General features: G+C 43.3%; 1 protein-coding gene across 6 annotated transcripts in view; it reads left to right on the top strand.

Annotated features, from left to right (window-relative positions):
- The window catches only part of LOC139268845 (paxillin-like), a 138,817-nt gene that overhangs the window by 35,137 nt on the left and 79,455 nt on the right, over window positions 1-24,225 (top strand). For 4 of the 6 annotated variants that reach the window (XM_070887608.1, XM_070887607.1, XM_070887606.1 and 1 more), the window contains exon 2: window positions 21,995-22,191. The exons of the other annotated variants lie outside the window; for them this stretch is intronic. The gene's annotated coding sequence lies outside the window, so the exon portion shown is untranslated. The remainder of the gene's footprint in view (window positions 1-21,994; window positions 22,192-24,225) is intronic. 6 annotated transcript variants of the gene reach the window in all.

Below are 24,225 nucleotides of genomic sequence, written 5' to 3'. Positions count from 1 at the left end.
AGACACAAAAACCATGCCAAAAGTTGCTGGTCACGGGAATGTGGGAAGGGAGGACCTTGAGACAATCACTATCACTAGGGGGGTAGTGCTGGACAGGCTAATGGGACTCAAGGTAGACAAGTCCCCTGGTCCTGATGAAATGCATCCCAGGGTATTAAAAGAGATGGCGGAAGTTATAGCAGATACATTCGTTATAATCTACCAAAATTCTCTGGACTCCGGGGAGATGCCATCGGATTGGAAAGTAGCTAATGTAACGCCTCTGTTTAAAAAAGGGGGCAGACAAAAGGCAGGTAACTACAGGCCGGTTAGTTTAACATCTGTCGTGGGGAAAATGCTTGAAGCTATCATTAAGGAAGAAATAGCGGGACATCCAGATAGGAATAGTGCAATCAAGCAGACGCAACATGGATTCATGAAGGGGAAATCATGTGTAACTAATTTACTGGAATTCTTTGAGGATATAACGAGCATGGTGGATAGAGGTGTACCGATGGGTGTGATGTATTTAGATTTGCAAAAGGCATTCGATAAGGTGCCACACAAAAGGTTACTGCAGAAGATAAAGGTACGCGGAGTCAGAGGAAATGTATTAGCATGGATCGAGAATTGGCTGGCTAACAGAAAGCAGAGAGTAGGGATAAATGGGTCCTTTTCGGGTTGGAAATCGGTGGTTAGTGGTGTGCCTCAGGGATCGGTGCTGGGACCACAACTGTTTACAATATATATAGATGAGCTGGAAGAGGGGTCAGAGTGTAGTGCAACAAAATTTGCAGATGACACAAAGATTAGTGGGAAAGTGGGTTGTGTCGAGGACACCGAGAGGCTGCAAAGAGATTTAGATAGGTTAAGCGAATGGGGTAAGGTTTGGCAGATGGAATACAATATCGGAAAATGTGAGGTCATCCACCTTGGGGGGAAAAAAAACTGTAAAAGGGAATATTATTTGAATGGGGAGAAATTACAACATGCTGCAGTGCAGAGGGACCTGGGGGCATGAAACCCAAAAAGTTAGTTTGCAGGTGCAGCAGGTAATCAGGAAGGCAAATGGAATGTTGGCCTTCATTGCGAGAGGGATGGAGTACAAAAGCAGGGATGTCCTGCTGCAACTGTACAGGGTATTGGTGAGGCTGCACCTGGAGTACTGCGTGCAGTTTTGGTCACCTTACTTAAAGAAGGATATACTAGCTTTGGAAGGGGTACAGAGACGATTCACTCGGCTGATTCCGGAGATGAGGGGGTTACCTTATGATGATAGATTGAGTAGAGTGGGTCTTTACTCGTTGGAGTTCAGAAGGATGAGGGGTGATCTTATAGAAACATTTAAAATAATGAAGGGGATAGACAGGATAGAGGCAGGGAGGTTGTTTCCACTGGTCGGGGAGACTAGAACTAGGGGGCACAGCCTCAAAATACGGGGGAGCCAATTCAAAACCGAGTTGAGAAGGAATTTCTTCTCCCAGAGGGTTGTGAATCTGTGGAATTCTCTGCCCAAGGAAGCAGTTGAAGCTAGCTCATTGAATATATTCGAATCACAGATAGATAGATTTTTAACGAATAAGGGAATTAAGGGTTATGGGGAGCGGACGGGTAAGTGGAGCTGAGTCCACGGCCAGATCAGCCGTGATCTTGTTGGGTGTGGAGCAGGCTCGAGGGGCTAGATGGCCTACTCCTGTTCCTAATTCTTATGTTCTTATGCTCTAATGTTCTTATGTTCTTATTAATGTTGGAAGTCCAGAACCAGGGGTCACAGTCTAAGGATAAGGGGTAAGATATTTAGGACCGAGCTGAGGAGAAATTTCTTCACCCAGAGAGTGGTGAACCTGTGGAATTCTCTACGACAGAAAGTTGTTGAGGCCAATTCACTAAATATATTCAAAAAGGAGTTAGATATAGTCCTTACTACTAGGGGGAATCAAGGGGTATGGCGAGAAAGCAGGAATGGGGGTACTGAAGTTGCATGTTCAGCCATGAACTCATTGAATGGCGGTGTAGGCTTGAAGGTCCGAATGGCCTACTCCTGCACCTATTTTCTATGTTTCTATATTTTGGAGGAATTATAACGTTTAACCTAAGTTAGGATGTCTTTGACATTTGTGTATTAAGATCTTTAGGTCAGTTTTAATTGCTAATTTAAGAACCCTTTTTTTGGTGGGTGGGGGGGGATTATGCAAAGGGGAAAAGTTGTGATTTTTCTTTAAGTGAACAATGTCTTGTGTGAGGTGAGTCAAATTTTGATGGATTAATTCAGTATTCAGGGGACAAAGTGTATTAACTAACTTTGTTGCCATCCTTGCTCCATACCTAACTAGCAATCATAAAATTATAGAATGATACAGCACAGAAGGAGGCCATTCACCCTATTATTTATAAGAACATAAGAAATAGGAGCAGAAGTAGGCAATACGGCCTCTCGCGCCTGCTCCACCTTTCAGTAAGATCATGGCTGATCTGATCATGGACTCAGCTCCACTTCCCTGCCCGCACCCCAATTCCTATGCCGGCTCTTTGGTAGAGCTATCCAATTAATCCCACTCCACTGCTCTTTTCCCATAACCCTGTAACTGTTGTATCCAATTCCCGTTTGAATGTTACTATTTAATCTGCTTCCACCTCCCTTTCAGTTCGTGCATTCCAGATCACATCAACTCGCTGTGTTTTTTTAAAAAAAGTTTGCTCATGTCGTCTGATTCTTTTGCCAATCATCTTAAATCTGTGTCCTCTGATTAATTACCGTACTGCCACTGAAAAGAGTTTGTCTCTCTTTACTCCAACAAAACCATTCAGGATTTGGAACACATCTAACAAATTTCCTCCTCACCTTCTCTGCAATAAGGAGAACAACCCCAGTTTCTCCACATAACTGAAGTTCCTAAAATGTGGTGCCCAGAATTGAACACAGTATTTCAGCTGAGGCCGAACCAGTGTTTTATGAATGTTTAGCATAACTTCCTTGTATTTGTACTCTCTTCCTCTATTAATTAAGAATCATGTATGCTTTTTTAATAATGTTCCCAACTTGGTCTGCCACCTTCAAAGATTTGTGAAATACATCCCCAAGTCTCTGTACCCCCTTTAAAATCATTCATTTAGTTCATATTGCCACCACTCATTCTTCTTGCCAAAATCTATCACTGTACACTTCTCTGCGTTAAGTTTCATCTGCCATGTGTCTGCCCATTTTACCAGTCTGTCTATATCCTCCTGAAGTCTGTTACTATCCACCTCTTTGTTTACTATTTTTCCGATTTTTGTTTTGTCTGCAAACTTTGAAATTATGCCCTATATTCCAAAGCCCAGGTCATTAATATATATCAAAAAGAGCAGTGGTCTGAATACTGACCCCATGGGAACACCACTGTATATTTCTCTCCATTCTGATAAACAACCATTCTGTTTTCTGTTCCTGAGCCAATTTTGTATTCATGCTGCCACTGTCCCGTTAATCCCATGGGCTTTAATTTTGGTAACAAGCCTATTATGTGGTACTTTTGTCAAACACCTTTTGTAAGTCCATAAACACAATATCAAGTGCACTAACATCATCAACATTCTGTTACTTCTTCAAAGAACTCAAGCAATTTAGTCAAATATGATTTGCCTTTTAACAAATCCATGCTGACTTTCATTTATTAGCCTATACCGTTATAAATTATAGTTAATTTCGGATTATTGCTCTCAAAGTTTCACCACCACCGAAGTTAGGCTGACTGGTTTGTAGTTGCTGGGTTTATCCCTCTACCCTTTTTTAAACAGTGCTATAATAGTTTATTTGATCGATACTGCCACCTTCCCCCCCCCCCCTCCTTTTTCCCCTTTCCTATCTTTCCTGAATACCTTCTAGACGGGAATATTACATTCCCAAACCATCCCTTCTTTGAGCCAGGTCGCTGCTATTGCCACCATATCGCAGTCGGATGTGGCAACTTGCGCTTGCAGCTCACTAACCTTATTTACGACGCTCCGCCCATTGCCTTCTCGACCTGTTTGCAGCCTTTGACACGGTTGACCACTCTATCCTTCTCCAATGCCTTTCCACCGTCATCCAGCTGGGTGGGACTGCACTTGCCTGGTTCCATTCTTATCTATCTAATTGTGGCCAGAGAATCACCTGCAACGGCTTCTCTTCCCACTCCTGCATCGTTACCTCAGGTGTCCCTCAAAAATCTATCCTTGGCCCTCTCCTATTTCTCATCTACATGTTACCCCTTGGTACATCATCCAGAAACACAGCGTCAGTTTCCACATGTATCCTGATGATATCCAGCTCATCCTCACTACCACGTCTCTCGACCCCTCCATGGTCTCAAAATTGTCAGACTGCTTGTCTGGCAGCAGAAATTTTCTCCAATTGAATATTGTGAATACCGAAGCCATTGTTTTCAGACCCCGCCACAAACTCCGTTCCCTAGCCACTAATTCCATCCCTCTCCCCAACTTCTGTCTGAGGCTGAACCAGACTGTTCGCACCCTTGGTGTCATATTTGACCCTGAAATGAGCTTTCAACCACATAACCGCAGCATAACTAAGACCACCCTTGCCTCAGCTCATCTGCTGCTGAAACCCTCATCCATGCCTTTGTTAAGTCTAGAATTGACTATTGCAACGCACTCCTGGCTGGCCTCCCACATTCTACCCTATGTAAACCAAAAGTGATACAAAACTCAGCTGCCCATGTCCTAACTTGTACCAACTCTTGTTCACCCAACATCTCTGTGCCCACTGACCTACATTGGCTTCCGGTTAAGCAACACCTCGATTTCAAAATTCTCATCCTACTTTTCAATTTCCTCCATGGCCTCACCCCTCCCTATGTCTGTAATCTCCTCCGGCCCCATCAACCTCCGCCCCCCCCCCCCCCCCCCCCCCAAAGATGTCTGCGCTCCTTTAATTCTGCCCTCTTGAGCATCCCTGATTATAATTGCTCAACCATTGGTGGCCATGCCTTCTGTTGCCAAGGCCCCAAGCTCTGGAACTCCCTGCCTAAACCTCTTTGCCTCCCTACTTACCTCTCTTTCCTCCTTCAAGACGCTCCTTAAAACCTCCCTCTTTGACCAAACTTTTGATCGGCTGTGCTAATTTCTACTTATGCTGCTTGGTGTCAAATTTTTATCTCCTAATACTCCTGTAAAGCGCCTTAGAATGTTTCACTACATTTCACTACGTTAAAGGCACTATATAAATAAAAGTTATTGTTGTTGTTGTTGCCCCCTGTCTGATCCCTCCTATTTCTGAACGATTCGCCTCTCCCAGTCCTCTGCAGCTTGTTTCATCCTGGTGCCCATTCCCCTGCCCATGAAAATCTGTTTGCTGCAGTATAAAGAATAAGGTCCTGACTGCCATATCAAAAAGATGCATGCCCCCATAGAAAAAAAAATCCAAAATTGCGCAGCCTTTGCTTTTCTTCCTGTAAATAGTCAGATTCAGAGCTGTGCATGTATCACATCCATGAATAGCAGGGTGTATTCTGCATGCAGTGCCTCTGTTTATGTCACTGACCTCCAATCCTGATTTTTGGTAAGAAAATACTGGGAATTTTCCCACCTCAGATTTGGGAGGAAATTGTTCTTTCGTGATGTACCACCTGAACAAAACTTGGGAATTTATATTTGGAAATCAGTAAAAACTGATTTAATGATCTGTAGGTATTATATACCCTTATATACAAATGAAACCGTTTCACAAACTGTCTGAAGTATTAAATTTAAATTGTCAAAACGGTGATAATGAAATGAGATGATGACATCAGGAAACTGCTAATATAGTCCCAGAAATAGTCTTTTGTCCTAATGTCGTATTGTGTATCTTGAGTGTTAGATGTGAACTGCTATGGAAAAAATCGTTGTTGTTCTAAACATGGATGCAAGTTGAACGACTTGCACCGCACAATTGTGACTCTCTACACTTATGCATCAAACCCAGGACATATGGGGCTCAAGTTGTGGCTCGAGTTGCTCCTATTTTTTTGTAGCAACTAGTTTAGTATGGAGTATCTTAGAAATTGCAATTCTCGGCATTTAGTTTGCTCCAAATCTAGTTACATAAGAACATAAGAACATGGAACAGGAGTAGGCCATCTAGCCCCTCGAGCCTGCTCCGCCATTCAACAAGATCATGGCTGATCTGGCCGCGGACAAAGCTCCACTTAACCGCCCGCTCCCCATAACCCTTAATTCCCTTATTGGTTAAAAATCTATCTGTCTGTGATTTGAATACATTCAATGAGCTAGCCTCAACTGCTTCCTTGGGCAGAGAATTCCACAGATTCACAACCCTCTGGGAGAAGAAATTCCTTCTCAACTCGGTTTTAAATTGGCTTCCCCCGTATTTTGAGGCTGTGCCCCCTAGTTCTAGTCTCCCCGACCAGTGGAAACAACCTCTCTGCATCTATCTTGTCTATCCCTTTCATTATTTTAAATGTTTCTATAAGATCACCCCTCATCCTTCTGAACTCCAACGAGAAAAGACCCAGTCTACTCAATCTATCACCATAAGGTAACCCCCTCATCTCCGGTATCAGCCGAGTGAATTGTCTCTGTACCCTCTCCAAAGCTAGTATATCCTTCCTTAAGTAAGGTGACCAAAACTGCACACAGTACTCCAGGTGCGGCCTCACCAATACCCTGTACAGTTGCAGCAGGACCTCCCTGCTTTTGTACTCCCTCGCAATGAAGGTCAACATTCCATTCGCCTTCCTGATTACCTGCTGCACCTGCAAACTAACATTTTGGGATTCATGCACAAGGACCCCCAGATCCCTCTGCACTGCAGCATGTTGTAATTTCTCCCCATTCAAATAATATTCCCATTTACTGTTTTTTTTTCCAAGGTGGATGACCTCACATTTTCCGACATTGTAGTCCATCTGCCAAACCTTAGCCCATTCGCTTAACCTATCTAAATCTCTTTGCAGCCTCTCTGTGTCCTCTACACAACCCGCTTTCCCACTAATCTTTGTGTCATCTGCAAATTGTGTTACACTACACTCTGTCCCCTCTTCCAGGTCATCTATGTATATTGTAAACAGTTGTGGTCCCAGCACCGATCCCTGTGGCACACCACAAACCACTGATTTCCAACCCGAAAAGTACCCATTTATCCCGACTCTCTGCTTTCTGTTAGCCAGCCAATTCCCTATCCATGCTAATACATTTCCTCTGACTCCGCGTACCTTTATCTTCTGCAGTAACCTTTTATGTGGCACCTTATCGAATGCTTTTTGGAAATCTAAATACATCACATCCATCGGTACACCTCTATCCACCATGCTCGTTATATCCTCAAAGAATTCCAGTAAATTAGTTAAACATGATTTCCCCTTAAACATGATTTCCCCTTCATGAATCCATGTTGCGTCTGCTTGATTGCACTATTCCTATTTAGATGTCCCGCTATTTCTTCCTTAATGATAGCTTCAAGCATTTTCCCCACTACAGATGTTAAACTAACCGGCCTTTCGTTACCTGCCTTTTGTCTGCCCCCTTTTTTAAACAGAGGCATTACATTAGCTGCTTTCCAATCCGCTGGTACTTCCTCAGAGTCCAGAGAATTTTGGTAGATTATAACAAATGCATCTGCTATAACTTCCGCCATCTCTTTTAATACCCTGGGATGCATTTCATCAGGACCAGGGGACTTGTCTACCTTGAGTCCCATTAGCCTGTCCAGCACTACCCCCCTAGTGATAGTGATTATCTCAAGGTCCTCCCTCCCACATTCCCGTGACCAGCAATTTTTGGCATGGTTTTTGTGTCTTCCACTGTGAAGACCGAAGCAAAATAATTGTTTACGGTCTCAGCCATTTCCACAAATTCCCATTATTAAATCCACTTTTACATCTTCTAAGGGACCAACATTTACTTTAGTCACTCTTTTCCGTTTTATATATCGGTAAAATCTTTTACTGTCTGTTTTTATGTTTTGCGCAAGTTTTCTTTCGTAATCTATCTTTGCTTTCTTTATTGTTTTCTTAGTCATTCTTTGCTGTCGTTTAAAATTTTCCCAATCTTCTAGTTTCCCACTAACCTTGGCCACCTTATACGCATTGGTTTTTAATTTGATACTCTCCTTTATTTCCTTGGTTACCCACGGCTGGTTATCCCTTCTCTTACCGCCCTTCTTTTTCACTGGAATATATTTTTGTTGAGCACTGTGAAAGAGCTCCTTAAAAGTCCTCCACTGTTCCTCAATTGTGCCACCGTTTAGTCTGTGTTCCCAGTCTACTTTAGCCAACTCTGCCCTCATCCCACTGTAGTCCCCTTTGTTGAAGCATAGTACGCTCGTTTGAGACACTACTTCCTCACCCTCAATCTGTATTACAAATTCAACCATACTGTGATCACTCATTCCGAGAGGATCTTTTACCAGGAGATCATTTATTATTCCTGTCTCATTGCACAGGACCAGATCTAAGATAGCTTGCTCCCTTGTCGGTTCTGTAACATACTGTTCTAAGAAACAATCCCGTATGCATTCTATGAATTCCTCCTCAAGGCTACCCCGTGCGATTTGATTTGACCAATTGATATGTCGGTTAAAATCCCCCATGATTACTGCCGTTCCTTTTTCACATGCCTCCATTATTCCCTTGATTATTGTCCGCTCCAACGTGAAGTTATTATTTGGGGGCCTGTAAACTATGCCCACCAGTGACTTTTCCCCCTTACTATCTCTAATCTCCACCCACAATGATTCAACATTTTGTTCATTAGAGCCAATATAGTCTCTCACAACTGCCCTGATATCTTTTTATTAAGAGCTACCCCACCTCCTTTCCCTTCTTGTCTATCTTTCCGAATTGTCAGATACCCCTGTATGTTTAATTCCTAGTCTTGGCCACCCTGCAACCACGTTTCTGTAATGGCCACCTAATCATACCCATTTGTAATGATTTGTGCCATCAACTCATTTACTTTATTTCGAATGCTGCGTGCGTTTAGGTAAAGTGTTTTAATACTAGTTTTTAAACCATAATTTTTAATTTTGACCCCTCCTGCAGCCCCTTTATATTCATACATATTGTCCCTTCCTATCACCTTGTGGTTTACACTTACCCCAGTGCTACTCTGCTCAGTTGCGTCCTGTCTTTTGCATTCTTTCTTTGGGTCCTGTTTATCTGAGCTCTCACCCACTCTAACTAGCTCAGAGCCTTCTCCTGGTTTCCTAATACTCCTCACATTGAGGCACCGAGCTTTCAGGCTTGCCTTTTTATTACACTTTGACCCTTTAGAATTTTGCTGTACAGTGGCCCTTTTTCTTTTTTGCCTTGGGTTTCTCTGCCCTCCACTTTTACTCATCTCCTTTCTGTCTTTTGCTTCTGTCTCCCTGCATTGGTTCCCATCCCCCTGCCATATTAGTTTAACTCCTCCCCAACATCACTAGCAAACACTCCCCCTAGGACATTGGTTCCGATCCTGCCTAGGTGCAGATCGTCCGGTTTGTACTGGTCCCACCTCCCCCAGAACCGGTTCCAATGCCCCAGGAATTTGAATCCCTCCCTGCTGCACCACTGCTCAAGCCACGTATTCATCTGAGCTATCCTGCGATTCCTACTCTGACTAGTTAGTTAGAATAGTTTCTTTTTAGAACAGTTTTTTTAAAAGGGGGCATTACCAGTCACTTACGCCTGTTTTGCAAGTTTAGGTAGCGAAAACGTATTCCAAACCAACTTAGAATGGAGTAAGTGTAGATTTTTGTACGCTCAGAAAAACCTTGCCTACACTTTATAAATTAGGCGCAGGCAGCGAGAGATGGGCGGGGGAAGGGAAGTTAAGGGATTTTATAAAACATTAAACACTTCACTTTTAACCATAAAGATGCATAGAAACCATCATAATTTTTAAATAACAATAAATGAACATTAAATCAAGTAATAAAAATTAGAAGTCCTACCTTGCCGACTGGAGCATGCAACGGAATTGGTGTATTTTGTACCTAGATGCTTATTAATTTAGGTGTTTATTAATTTGGTGCTTCCAGATTGCAAGATTCCACTTTTACAATTCCAGCCAGTCCGGAAAAAAGCAGGGCGTTTCTCCCCCAGTCTAGGCACGCTCCCTCCGGATGCGGTCTTGAAGTGTCATCTCCTTACTTTGCCGAAATCTGTGGTTGTCAGAGAATGTTCAAAGATGTGGATCCCAAGTCCAGTTCAGAGTCGTCCATGGCTGTAATGCCCATCTTCTGAATGGAGCACAGACTGATCCCGAACATGGGCTTGTGTAACTCCTGACCACAGCAAGTGAGTGGGCTCTCCCTCCAACTTGCTTCCCGTCGGGTGATTTGTCAGTCGGTCTGTCAATGAAACCAGCGATTTCCCTCCCAGACATCTCAGGCAGTCGTTGCTTTCTGGGCTACTGTTAATCTGATCAGCCCAGCGATAATCGGTGTGGGTGTTTCTAGGAAGCCCGAGTCCCGATAACTATTTAAGCTCATCTTCAATGCCCGGGGAGCCCATTCGGCCAGGGCTAGGGACGGCGTGTTTGGGGTCCCTCCCACGAGGCGTTGCAGAGGTTCAGGCTGTGAGGAGCTACTGCACATGCATGCACACTCTAGCGCGCATGTGCAGAGTTCCCGGCTCTGTTTACAGCGCCGGGACCTGGCTCCACCCCCTACCCCTTGTGCTGCGCTACGCCGAGGCCGAAGACGTCCTGAGGAGCTCGGAGAATTAGAAGGTAACTTTTCGGCGCCCTTTTTATTCTAGAAAGTCGGCACACCTCATGGAGGTGCACTGTTTTTACAGGGGGCGGAAACTTGGGCCCATGGTGTTAACAACTGATGCTACTTCCCTCCTTTAAAAGCCCCCTCAAAACCTCTCTTTTTGACCATGCTTTTGGCCGTCTCTTTTACCACTACTTGGTATAGCCCATGGGAGAAATGTGACTTTTCTGTCAATTGGCTATGTTAATCAGCCAGTTATTGTTTCACTGAACTGCTTGCTGGTAATGCTGCTTCTGATGCAGTCCCTGTTCTGGGGACACTGAACATCCTGGATCGAATTATTCCATCCAATAATCTTTCTGAAAGTGTATTCTGTTTGGGATCCTAGGGGAAGGGAGTGGAAAGGGATTCTGGTAGTAAGGTCAAATTAGTGTTATTTATTCATCTATATTTGGTATTTCTTTTTAAATTCCAGAGGGGATATACTCTACATATTTGTCTTTGACTATCTTGCCCAAGATTGAATTTTTCTGGGCTGATTTGAGTTCAAACTTCTCTTGAATACTGGTGCTGTTTTGGAATGTGCTTTGGTGCAGCATAGTCCCACCCCTTGGATAATTTAATTCCTTTAATTTTCTTTAGGAACATTTGATCACCCTGGAGTGCAGTGGACAGGGAATTCCTGCCCTGGTCCCAGATAGCATTCGATAACTGGCAAGCGACGAGTTCTTGCACACATGTTTTCCAGGGCTGTGGCATATTACCCCTTATTACCGCAGCCCATGGTAAATAATCCATGATCACCTTTAGCTGATCATACATATTGAAGGGCAGGGTGCTTCTTGCAACTTTCAAAACAGGAATTCTCAGGAATTTAAAACCTGTCCTTTAAATGGTCGTGGTGTGCAGAGCCCAAATCATCTCTGTAACCACTAGCCAGCTGCTTCAGATTTCCTTTTCTATTGAGCTGACTGGCTCGAGTTCTGCCTGCTCTTATATTTCCTCAAATTTGTTCGGCTTCCACTGTCTCTTGACACTTTTATATTAGATATATATGAAGTGATCCTGGGGAGCAGTACTCTGATTCTGTCTCCTGTATTTACTTTCGTCCTCTCCTGTATGCTGGCACTTGACCACATTGTTTAAGACATGGGGTCAGCTTCCACATGTTTGTTGACGACACCCAGTTATACCTCCTCACAACCTCTGTTGACCCCTCCACTGCCTCTGTGTTGCTAGGCTACTTGCCGACATCCAGTCTTCGATGAGCCTCACTTTCCTCTAACGAAACATTAAGACCGCAGCCATGATCTTTGGCTCCTGCCACAAACTCATACCTTTCCCATTAATTCCATCCCCCCCACAGGCCATTGCATCAGGCTGAACCAGACTGTTTACAACCTTGTCATCCTATTCAACCCTGAGATGAATTTCTCACCCCAGATACTCTCCACCAAAAAGACTACCTACTTCTACCGCTGCAACATTGTTCATCTCTGCCCATGTCTCAATTCGTCCATCACTTCCAGAATTGACGATTCCAATGCTTTTCTGGCCAGTCTCCCATCCTACACCCTCCATAAACTTTAGCTCATCCAAAATTCTGCAGCTTGTATGCTATCCTGCATCGTCCCTCTCGCCCATCATCCCTATCCTCTCTTACCTACACTGGCTCCTAGTTTCCTAATGCCTTAATTAAAAAAATGTTCGTGCTTGTGTTTAAATCTCTCATGGCCTCGCCTCTCCCTACCTCTACAAGCCTCCTGCAGCCTACAACGGCAATTGCCAAACTCCCCATTCCTCTGAATGGCCTCTTGTGCATCCCCCCTTCTCTTCACTTCACCATTGCTGGCCCTGCCTTCAGCCACCTAGGCTCTACGCTCTGGAATTCCCTCCCTAAACCCCTCCGACTCTCGTCATCTCTCCTTGAAACCCACCACTTCGACAACATTTTTGGTTACCCCGCCTATTATCTCTTTCTTTGGCTCGGCATTCATTCTTTCCCTAAACCTCTGTGAAGTCCACTGAAACAACTTTTTCTATATTGAAGAGACTCTATAAATGCAGCTTGTTGTCATCTTTGTCCTATTACTGCTATTCAAGGCTGGAGACCTGTGATTCTCGTAGTGAAAAGGAAGGGAACATTTCAACTAGAACCCAGATGGAAGCTTGTAAGACCCACTAAAATATGGTTCTGTGATTCTGTTTGATCTCTCGAAATTGGAACATTTATATTGGAGTGTTGGTAATGGTACGACTACTGCAAGACTGCTGTGTTGTAAATGTAAAACCGTCGTGTGACCTCTTTCCCCTCCTGCCCCTGCCCCCTCAAATATGCCCACTATTAACATAACTCCCATTGCTTAAAGCTGTGTTCAGCTGTCAGCTGCTGCAGTCCTTGGAAAGTGTTCATGGCATTGAGTAATTTGGAACTGCCTGCAGATCTCGCCTCAAGTGCAGTTTGGAAGATATGGGAACTTGGTATACAGCTAACTCAAATTTTCATCATTTGTAATGTTTTAGCTACTGGTTCTGACAGCTACTCAATAGAAATTCACTTATAGTACATTATTTAGAGACTCTTTGTTCATTTCTGCAGTGGCTGGCACACTGAGATAATGTGTTAATAAATAGTGGTTAGTCTGCTCTGTGGAGCCGGCTCTTACTACAGTTGCAGCATCTGAGTGAAGGTAGCATTATTTTAATGAGCAGGGAATGTGTTTGGAGAGGTGGCTTAATTTGCTATCTCTGTGGAGCAATTTCAAGGATGTTTCCTTATACCTGTAGCACTAAGATGGGTGGGTAAATAATAGGGTTAATGGCTGTGCTCTTTTTCGCACTAACAATCTCTCGACAACAGTTAATGGCTACTTGCTGATATTGTGATTATTTTTGCTATGTCTTTTTAAGCATATATGGAACTTGATGCTGATGTAAAACAGTACATATAAAATAGCACTACTGTACCAGAAAAAGACAAACCTAATTTCTGAACAAATGTCCACAACTTTCTAAAAGGAATGGGAAATTTCTAGGTTGCAGGATAATGTGCTTGCTTCTTGAGATTGCTTAAGACACTTGCTTTAGGATTCTTTCAGGACATTACATAGGAAATTCATTCTCTCTCTTTATACCTGAGGGTGGGGTTGGATTGTGAGTGTTATTAATGTAATTCTGGCTCAAATTAGCCAAAACCAACCACATATGATCATATATGTTTTCACAAGCAACCAAGACTAAATAATTTTCAAATGATGTGTGCAAGTTCAGCTCACGAGGAGTGCAATTAAATTGAATGCTTAGCTACTTGCTATAAGAGTATTATGTTATTTAAAAAAAAAACAGAAAATGTTAGCAATGCATCTCTGGTTGATCAGTCAATGAAAGACAAAGGTAGGTTAACATTTAAATTGTAACACTTCATCAAAAATTCATAGTCGGGTATGAGGAGCTTAATTATAAGAATGAGTTGGGATGAAGAACCAAAGAGGGGGATGGCATATTTACAGAGTTCAAAATGCAGGAAGAAAAAAAAAGACTTGCATTTATATAGTGCTTTTCATGACCTCACAATGTCCCAAAGCGCATTACGGCCAATGAAGTACTTTGTAGGATATGTGGCTAACAAACCTACAAACAGCATTGTGATAATGACCAGATAATCTGTTTTAGTGATATTTGATGAGGGATACATATTGACAGGACACTGGAGAGAACTCCACTGTTTTTTTTTTCTCGAAATAATGCCACCTAAATTTTACATCCGCCTGAAAGGGGGGGTGGGGGGCGCGGTTTTACTAACGAGAGCACCTCCGACAATGCAGCCCTCCCTCAGTACTGCATTGGAGTATCAGTCTAGATTTTGTGCTCAAGTCTCTGGAATGGGACTTGGACCCACAACCTTCTGACTTAGAGGCGAGAGTCGCAGCTGACATCTATAGGAAGAATCTGTAAAGTGATATACACTACATCAAGATAGTGACATCCTGTCTGTTTTTAGTTTTGTGGTAGGTTGGCAAGTAGTCAAAATAATTTAAAACCAGATAGAAAAAGCTTCGTTATCGAGTGGCCGGAGAGAGTAGGGTAAACAATTTTGTAAAGAATTGAGCTCTCCATGTGTGGGTATGGTCTTCTATACATGCGTGGAGCAGACAAAATTAATTTGTTTCCAGTTTTATTTTTTAAATTGCTGCCGGTCTGTGCAGGTGTCAGCGTGCCCTCACAAGCTTTTAGATTCCAGCATTTTCAGTGGCTAAAGTGAACCAAAATGGTTAGGGAAATATTCAGACTCTTAAGAAAAAGCAGGCTTCTGATCTATTCTTGCTTCACTAACTCCCCACTCTTGCCGCTTTCTCAGTTCTCCCACCATTGCGGCTTGGCTTCTGCCACTTGTTTGGGCCTCTTTGCTCTTTTTATTTATCTTCTCACCTGTTGTGGCAGCTCACACGGCACAATGACCACTGTTGCTCAGAATATAGAGTGCTGCTGAAAATGTCCTATCTCCAGTACGCCCGGCATTGCATTATGAGAAAAATCATCTTCTCACAGCTATAACTGAACATGCTGCTGTGGAGAGAACTTGGCAAAATTACAAGAGGGAAGTTGAAAAAAGGTTCATGTGCTGTGTTAAGTTTTTGTGTCCTTTCTGCCTTCCTTACACTGGATTTTTTTGACTTCTCAATTTCAAATCACTCGCTTAGGTAAGTCCCAACTCGTATGCTTTTGAGTGTGACTTTATAGCACAAAATATTGATCCATCATTACACTCTCTTTGAAATTCTGTTGACCATCTTGGAAAAATTAAAGAAAAAGGTAATTTTATTGACAAAGTTAGTAACCAGCTAATGTAATAATTTGTGGAGCTTGATTATATTTCTAGCTCACTGTCTGTCCCCCTCACCCCCAACTTTACATTGATAATATGTCGGCAGTAACTGTGGGGCCTGGAACATCCTTTACACTTGTGTTTCTTCACAAACTGTTAGTTATAGAATGTTTCCATTTACAGTGTGAATATATCTCGCGGAGGGAGTTTTAATCTAGTGCTGAAGCACGCTATAAAAATGTACTCTTCAGGGAATTGGCTGAGACAATCCATGCGACTGAGCAGCAGGAATTAAACTTGGCCCAGCTCCTGAATAAGTTATGCAAATAGGGTATTGACTAGCACAAAGGGTATTGGTCTTCTGTCCCTCATATAACTGCTTTCAATGCATCTGTGACTTTCCTGGGAGATCTTTATACAGATCAAAACAGATTCACGTTTGTGTTGCCATTTATTTCAAGCATTAACCTTAACATTGGAGAGTGTGGGGGAAGGACCTAACTGAATTTAATCCCTCTAAATTTCCCCCTTTCCTCCAGAGGGTCCTAATTTATGCAGCGGTAAGGTTCTGCAGGCTCTGCCAATCTTCGTGTGCCTTGCTCAAGTCCCCATACTCCATTTGTGAACCTTGACCAGGGGTGTTCAAACTTTTATTTGTGTGCCACACAGGTGTGTACCAAGGGGCCACATACAAAGTTCAAAATCTACATCTCCTTTAATTAGCACTTATCTTAACTTGCTAAGACTAACAGATCTTTGCACTTTTTTTTTACCATCAATGAGGCAACAGTGCTTAAAAATAGTCCTTTCCAACTCTCCAGGCCCAGAACATTCGGCATAAACTAACAAATAAGAGATAAATGCAAATAGGACTTGATGTCAAGGGCAAGATAGCCAGGCTTTGAGGACTGCAGTTCAAGCCCCCAGCACTGACAAGTGTCAGCAGGGTATTTTGCATTGGGGGAATCGCAACGAAGCCTGATCCTATTTTCACCCAATATGCATTAGCTCCCCGTTAGCCCAGTGGTATTTGTGGCCAATTGTAACATCCTTAGTGCTACTCATAATACACCAGGGATCAGGGCCTAGGGCTATTCCTAGTCTGTATAGCTCAGTATTGCATCAGGTATTGCACACACAATTTAGATATCGGGAGACACTGGGTTTATTTTGAAAGCTATAACGGTTTGCACAGTACAATGAGGAAATAAGTTGAGTACCTTGATTTTGCATCATAACTATGTGTTTGCTGGGAACAATGCGTGTTTAAAGCTCAAAGCAATTTGGTCACATTATAAATATATTTGCCACTTGGTAAATCAGTCAGTTAGGTGGTAAAATACATGCTTCAAATTTCTCCATTCCCTCGATCTATGCTGTTTATAGCTGATCTAAGGTGTGACTGAAGTGGATATTAAAAATGTTGTTTTGCTTCTCTGTGGCATTCCACCACATATACTGTACTATTAGGCAGTAAGTTCAAGTCACGTTTATCTTAACTATTGTTGAAATCTTCAGTCAAACTAAACTAGAGCTATTTGTGATGAATTAAAATTGAGATATAATGGTGAATCTATATGAAAGTTTAGTAACACCACAGTTTGCATTCTTTGTACAATTTTGGCCTCCACACTATCGGAAACATGTTGAGGTAATAGAAAAGATACAGCACAGATTCACTAGCATGCTTTCTGGTATGAGGAAATACAAATGCGAACAAAGGTTTCAGAAATTGGGGCTGGTTTCAGTGGAGAGAATATTGAGGGATGATTTTATAGAAGTGTATTATTAGGGGATAAGACAGGGTAGACAGAAACTGTTTCCAGTGATTGAGAAGTCTAGAATAAGATTAAATATGAGAGATTTAGCAGGAGAAGTGTCTTTACATTGAGGCTAAATCAAAAGTCTAATGAGAATAATTAAAATAAGCATTGGAAAGATTAGGCTAGAAGTAGATACTTGATAAATAAGAGGGAACAAAGTACTGTAAGTTTCCTGACATACAGAATAGATAGCAGATAAGTTGAATCGAAATATTATGGTGGAATGAGGATGTGGCAGTTGTGTTAAATCAATTCTTTACATTAGTCTTTGTGAATGAGGACTCCAGACAAGTCTCAAATCTAGTCAGACTGGCTATAATTTATGTGGAGGTCAGAAAAGACTGTTAGGAAGCAGCTCAGTATTATTTGTCTGCATGTATCTGGACCAACAGGGATACTCCATAGGAATCTTTAAGAAAATGAGCAAGACTATGATTAATAGTTTAGGGCCTCCATAAATGGAAGGATTGTATCCGAGATCTGTACACTCCCAATATTCAGAGAATGGATGCGTTGTGAAATGAGGGAATTACTAATCTAACATTGTCAAGGGGAAGAATGTCAAGGAAGAGTGACTTAGACTTTCAGAAGTTTTACTCAGAAGTGCTGTTGTAAAGGCAAATGCAGCAGGCATTTAACACATAGCTGGGTCCCACAAATAGCAATGAGATGAATAACCAGTTAATCTGTTTCTGGTACTGTTGGTTGAATGAGGAATGTGTGCAATGACACACTGGCAACATTCTGCCTTTTCAAGTAGTGCCATGATATCTTTAATGTCTACCTGACAAATAACATTTGACATCTCACCTCTCATTTATACATCTCTGACCCTTCCTCTTTTTTTTAAATAAGTAACCGACAATTCGAATGTCCAAACTAAGGTTTTAAACAAAATTTAAATACATATTTCACAATAATATAAAATGTATCCATTCATTGCCTTGATCGAGCGTGGTCAATGCTTCGATGCTGGGGATGTTGACCTGAGTGAGAACACTGAAGTTGGTGTATCTATCCTGCCAATGGATTTGCAGAATCTTGCGTAGGCAACGTTTTGAGGTGTCTGCTGTATATAGTCCACATCTCTGATTGCAGAGAGGCCCCGGCCTGCGAGGAACCATCTGCAGCAGGTCGGGGCGATAAAAGGAGCGGAGGTGTGGAGGCACTAAAAGGTATCACTACAAGGTACAGCGCGAGCCGGTTCAGGAGGGCGACAACTTGGAGGAGAGCGACTGGATTGGTCATCACCAAAATCCAGGTCGCTGATTGGAGCGCGAGCAGGTACAACAGGAGAGCGGCAAGCAGCAGAGGGGTGCCGAGGTCAGGGTGAAGGAGTAGCGAGAGATTGTAGAGTGACGTGATCGGGGCCCAGGAGAGGCATGAGTTCGGGGCCCAGAACAGGCGAGGGCCCAGGGGCAGCACGGGCCAGCCCACACTGCTATATGTGTACGCACTAGGTCCGTGCAGCAGAGCTGGTCTCCAGTCGTCTTGATTAATCCTTGCCACTGGACCAAGACCTAGCTCTGTCAAGCCCGTGTGTGGCTAGTGTGCAACGGCCACCACACGTTAAAAAAATCCACGCACAGGCATCTGCCACCCTTCAATATGTAGTTCGGGACTGGAATATCAGGTCCCTCATTGAAACATCTGTGAACTCATCCCTTTTTGGTGTGGAAGCAAGTCATTCACGATACGAGGGACCGCCGAAGAAGAAGACTGTACTGAAAGTCAACTGAGATTGTGTGCTTGAATCCACAACCTCATGACTCAGCAGCTTGTTTCTGCATTTTGTGGGATGGGAATGAGTGTTCATCTAAATGGTGCAAAGGAGTAGTCGGGATAGACTTAGAAGCAATAGGTAACCCTTCACAAATATTCTGACATTCCATGAGGAGGCAAACTAAATTAGTGGACAAGGGATTTTCAATGGATATTATTTACTTAGATTTTCAGGACTATTGGATAAAATTCTACATCTAAGAATTTAAAAGAAAGATTTAACAGCAGATTAGTTGCCTAGATTGAAAATTGACTTGGCAATAGAATGCAGGAGATGATAACTTGGCAAAGCTCAGTGTGGGGGATTAGTGGCAATTTGAATTCCACTGGCATCTCTACTGACTTCCCTGCTATTTATACCATTTGTGAATTATATGGAAAAGAGTACTTGTAACATTCAAAACTCTGTTGATGGCACCAAGCTTTAAGGCCAGGTAACCAGTGTAGAGAATCTTGATAGTACATAACATAAGAACATAAGAATTAGGAACAGGAGTCGGCCATCTAGCCCCTCTAGCCTGCTCCGCCATTCAATAAGATCATGGCTGATCTAGCCGTGGACTCCGCTCCACTTACCCGCCCGCTCCCTGTAACCCTTCATTCCCTTATTGGTTAAAAATCTATCGATCTGTGACTTGAATACATTCAATGAGCTAGCCTCAACTGCTTCCTTGGGCAGAGAATTCCACAGATTCACAACCCTCTGGGAGAAGAAATTCCTTCTCAACTCGGTTTTAAATTGGCTCCCCCGTATTTTGAGGCTGTGCCCCCTAGTTCGAGTCTCCCCGACCAGTGGAAACAACCTCTCCGCCTCTATCTTGTCTATCCCTTTCATTATTTTAAATGTTTCTATAAGATCACCCCTCATCCTTCTGAACTCCAACGAGAAAAGACCCAGTCTACTCAATCTATCACCATAAGGTAACCCCCTCATCTCCGGAATCAGCCGAGTGAATCGTCTCTGTACCCCCTCCAAAGCCAGTATATCCTTCCTTAAGTAAGGTGACCAATACTGCACGCAGTACTCCAGGTGTGGCCTTACCAATACCCTGTACGTTGCAGCAGAACCTCCCTGCTTTTATACTCCATCCCTCTCGCAATGAAGGCCAACATTCCATTCGCCTTCCTGATTACCTGCTGCATCTGCAAACTAACTTTTTGGGATTCATGCACAAGGACCCCCAGGACCCTCTGCACCTCAGCATGTTGTAATTTCTCCCCATTCAAATAATATTCCCTTTTACTGTGTTTTTTCCCAAGGTGGATGACCTCACACTTTCCGACATTGTATTCCATCTGCCAAACCTTACCCCATTCGCTTAACCGATCCAAATCTCTTTGCAGCCTCTCTGTGTCCTCTACACAACCCGCTTTCCCACTAATCTTAGTGTCATCTGCAAATTGTGTTACACTACACTCTGTCCCCTCTTCCAGGTCATCTATGTATATTGTAAACAGTTATGGTCCCAGCACCGATCCCTGTGGCACACCACTAACCACCGATTTCCACCCTGAAAAGGACCCATTTATCCCGACTCTCTGCTTTCTGTTCGCTAGCCAATTCTCTATCCATGCTAATACATTTCCTCTGACTCCGCGTACCTCTATCTTCTGCAGTAACCTTTTGTGTGGCACCTTATCGAATGCCTTTTGGAAATCTAAATACACCACATCCATCGGTACACCTCTATCCACCATGCTCGTTATATCCTCAAAGAATTCCAATAAATTAGTTCGACATGATTTCCCCTTCATGAATCCATGCTGCGTCTGCTTGATTGCACTATTCCTATCTAGATGTCCCGCTATTTCTTCCTTAATGATAGTGTCAAGCATTTTCCCCACTACAGATGTTAAACTAACCGGCCTATAGTTACCTGCCTTTTGTTTGCCCCCTTTTTTAAACAGAGGCGTTACATTAGCTGCTTTCCAATCCGCTGGTACTTCCCCAGAGTCCAGAGAATTTTGGTAGATTATAACGAACGCATCTGCTATAACTTTCGCCATCTCTTTTAATACTCTGGGATGCATTTCATCAGGACCAGGGGACTTGTCAACCTTGAGTCCCATTAGCCTGTCCAGCACTACCTCCCTAGTGATGGTGATTGTCTCAAGGTCCTCTCTTCCCACATTCCTGTGACCAGCAACTTTTGGTGTAGTTTTTGTGTCTTCCACTGTGAAAACCGAAGCAAAATAATTTTTTAAGGTCTCAGCTATTTCCACATTTCCCATTATTAAATCCCCCTTCTCATCTTCTAAGGGACCAACATTTACTTTAGTCACTCTTATCCGTTTTATATATCTGTAAAAGCTTTTACTATCTGTTTTTATGTTTTGCACAAGTTTACCTTCGTAATCTATCTTTCCTTTCTTTATTGCTTTTTTAGTCATTCTTTGCTGTTGTTTAAAATTTTCCCAATCTTCTAGTTTCCCACTAACCTTGGCCACCTTATACGCATTGGTCTTTGATTTGATACTCTCCTTTATTTCCTTGCTTATCCACGGCTGGTTATCCCTTCTCTTACCACCCTTCTTTTTCACTGGAATATATTTTTGTTGCGCACTGTGAAAGAGCTCCTTAAAAGTCCTCCACTGTTCCTCAATTGTGCCACGGTTTAGACTGTGTCTCCAGTCTACCTTAGCCAACTCTGCCCTCATCCCACTGTAGTCCCCTTTGTTTAAGCATAGTACGCTCGTTTCTGACACAACTTCCTCACCGTCAATCTGTATTACAAATTCAACCATACTGTGATCACTCATTCCGAGAGGATCTTTTACTAGGAGATCGTTTATTTTTCCTGTCTCATTACACAGGACCAGATCTAAGATAGCTTGCTCCCTTGTAGGTTCTATTACATACTGTTCTAAGAAACAATCCCGTATGTATTCTATGAATTCCTCCTCCAGGCTACCCCGTGCGATTTGAGTTGACCAATCGATATGTAGGTTAAAATCCCCGAGAGGCGGGAGTGCGTGGTGTCGGAGCGGCCTATAAAGGCCCAGGTGCGTGGAGAGGCTGGTGCAGCTGCAGCGGGGAGAGAAGGCAAAAAAGAAATCAAAAGGTGACGTCACAGCCAAGGGGGTAAGTGATTGGCTGGTGATTGGTGAGTAGCTTTTCTTTTTCTTTTTTATATCAGTAAGTAACCTGTTAACATTGTTGTTGCCAATTTAAGTGTATCTAAGGGTTAAGTCATGGCAGGAGAGCTCGGTCACGTGATATGCTCCTCCTGTACCATGTGGGAACTCAGGGACACTTCCGGTGTCCCTGACGACTACATCTGCGGGAAGTGTATCTGCCTCCAGCTCCTGACTGACGTGTTGCGGAATTGGAGCTGAGGGTGGATTCACTCTGGAGCATTCACGATGCTGAGAATGGCGTGAGTAGCACGTGTAGCGAGAGTTGGTCTTACCGCAGGTGAAGGGTCCACAGCCAGCTAGGGAATGGAAGACCAGCAGGAAGAGCAGTGCAAGGAAGATAGTGCAGGGGTCCCCTGCGGTCATCCCCCTGCAAAACAGATACACTGCTTTGAGTACTGTTGAGGGGGATGACTCACCAGGGGAGGGCAGCAGCAGCCAAGTTCATGGCACCGTGGCTGGCTCTGTTCCACAGGAGGGCAGGAAAAAGAGTGGGAGAGCGATCGTGATAGGGGATTCAAATGTAAGGGGAATAGATAGGCGTTTCTGCGGCCGCAACCGAGACTCCAGGATGGTATGTTGCCTCCCTGGTGCAAGGGTCAAGGATGTCTCTGAGCGGGTGCAGGACATTCTAAAAAGAGAGGGAGAACAGCCAGTTGTCGTGGTGCACATTAGTACCAATGACATAGGTAAAAAAAGGGATGAGGTCCTATGAGACGAATTTAAGGAGCTAGGAGCTAAATTAAAACTTAGGACCTCAAAAGTAGTAATCTCGGGATTGCTACCAGTGCCACGTGCTAGTCAGAGTAGGAATCGCAGGATAGCGCAGATGAATATGTGGCTTGAGCAGTGGTGCAGCAGGGAGGGATTCAAATTCCTGGGGCATTGGAACAGGTTCTGGGGGAGGTGGGACCAGTACAACCGGACTGTCTGCACCTGGGTAGGACCGGAACCAATGTCCTCGGGGGAGTGTTTGCTAGTGTTGTTGGGGAGGAGTTAAACTAATATGGCAGGGGGATGGGAACCAATGCAGGGAGACAGAGGGAAACAAAAAGGAGACAAAAGCAAAAGACAGAAAGGAGATGAGTAAAAGTGGAGGGCAGAGAATCCCAAGGCAAAAAACAAAAAGGGCCACTGAATATAAAGGGGCTGCAGGAGGGGTCAAAACTAGAAATCATGGTTTAAAAACTAGGATTAAAACGCTCTACCTAAACGCACGCAGCATTTGAAATAAAGTAAATGAGTTGACGGCACAAATCATTACAAATGGGTATGATTTGGTGGCCATTACAGAAACATGGTTGCAGGGTGGCCAAAACTGGGAATTAAACATACAGGAGTTATCTGACGATTCGGAAAGATAGACAAGAAGGGAAAGGAGGTGGGGTAGCTCTGTTAATAAAGGATGATATCAGGACAGTTGTGAGAGACGATATTGGCTCTAATGAACAAAATGTTGAATCATTGTGGGTGGAGATTAGAGATAGTAAGGGGAAAAAGTCACTGGTCGGCGTAGTTTATAGGCCCCCAAATAATAACTTCACGGTGGGGCGGGCAATAATCAAGGGAATAGTGGAGGCATGTGAAAAAGTAACGGCAGTAGTCATAGTCGTCAAAGGGATCTTGGAAAGAGCACAGAGGTTAAGATCGACAGGATTTGATGCAGTTAAACTTAAGGTGGAGCAAAGATACGGGCACAATGGAGGGCTGCCTGTTAAAAGTGGAAAAAGGAAAATCGGACTATAATATCTGGGCATTCACCTTAAAAAAAAAAGGTATGGCTCAGGAGGCATAGTTTTTGTACAGAATGCTTCTCCAACGACCATTTTGGAAAATATCTTTGTTTTAACAATACCTGTATATTATCTGCTTCCTGGAGACCCAGCCTTTTGGGTTAATAGGCTGATTCATGGGTGCCTGTTACATTTTTAGGCTTTACTTGGGATATGTTCCTCTGGTTCAGCACCACAGTACATAGCACCTGTAAGCAAGCTGCCAGTCCC

The sequence above is a fragment of the Pristiophorus japonicus genome, chromosome 8 (genome assembly GCF_044704955.1).
Source record: "Pristiophorus japonicus isolate sPriJap1 chromosome 8, sPriJap1.hap1, whole genome shotgun sequence".
NCBI lineage: Eukaryota > Metazoa > Chordata > Chondrichthyes > Pristiophoridae > Pristiophorus > Pristiophorus japonicus.
The sequence above is the reverse complement of the archived record's forward strand: the minus strand, read 5'-3'. Positions and strand labels throughout refer to the sequence as shown.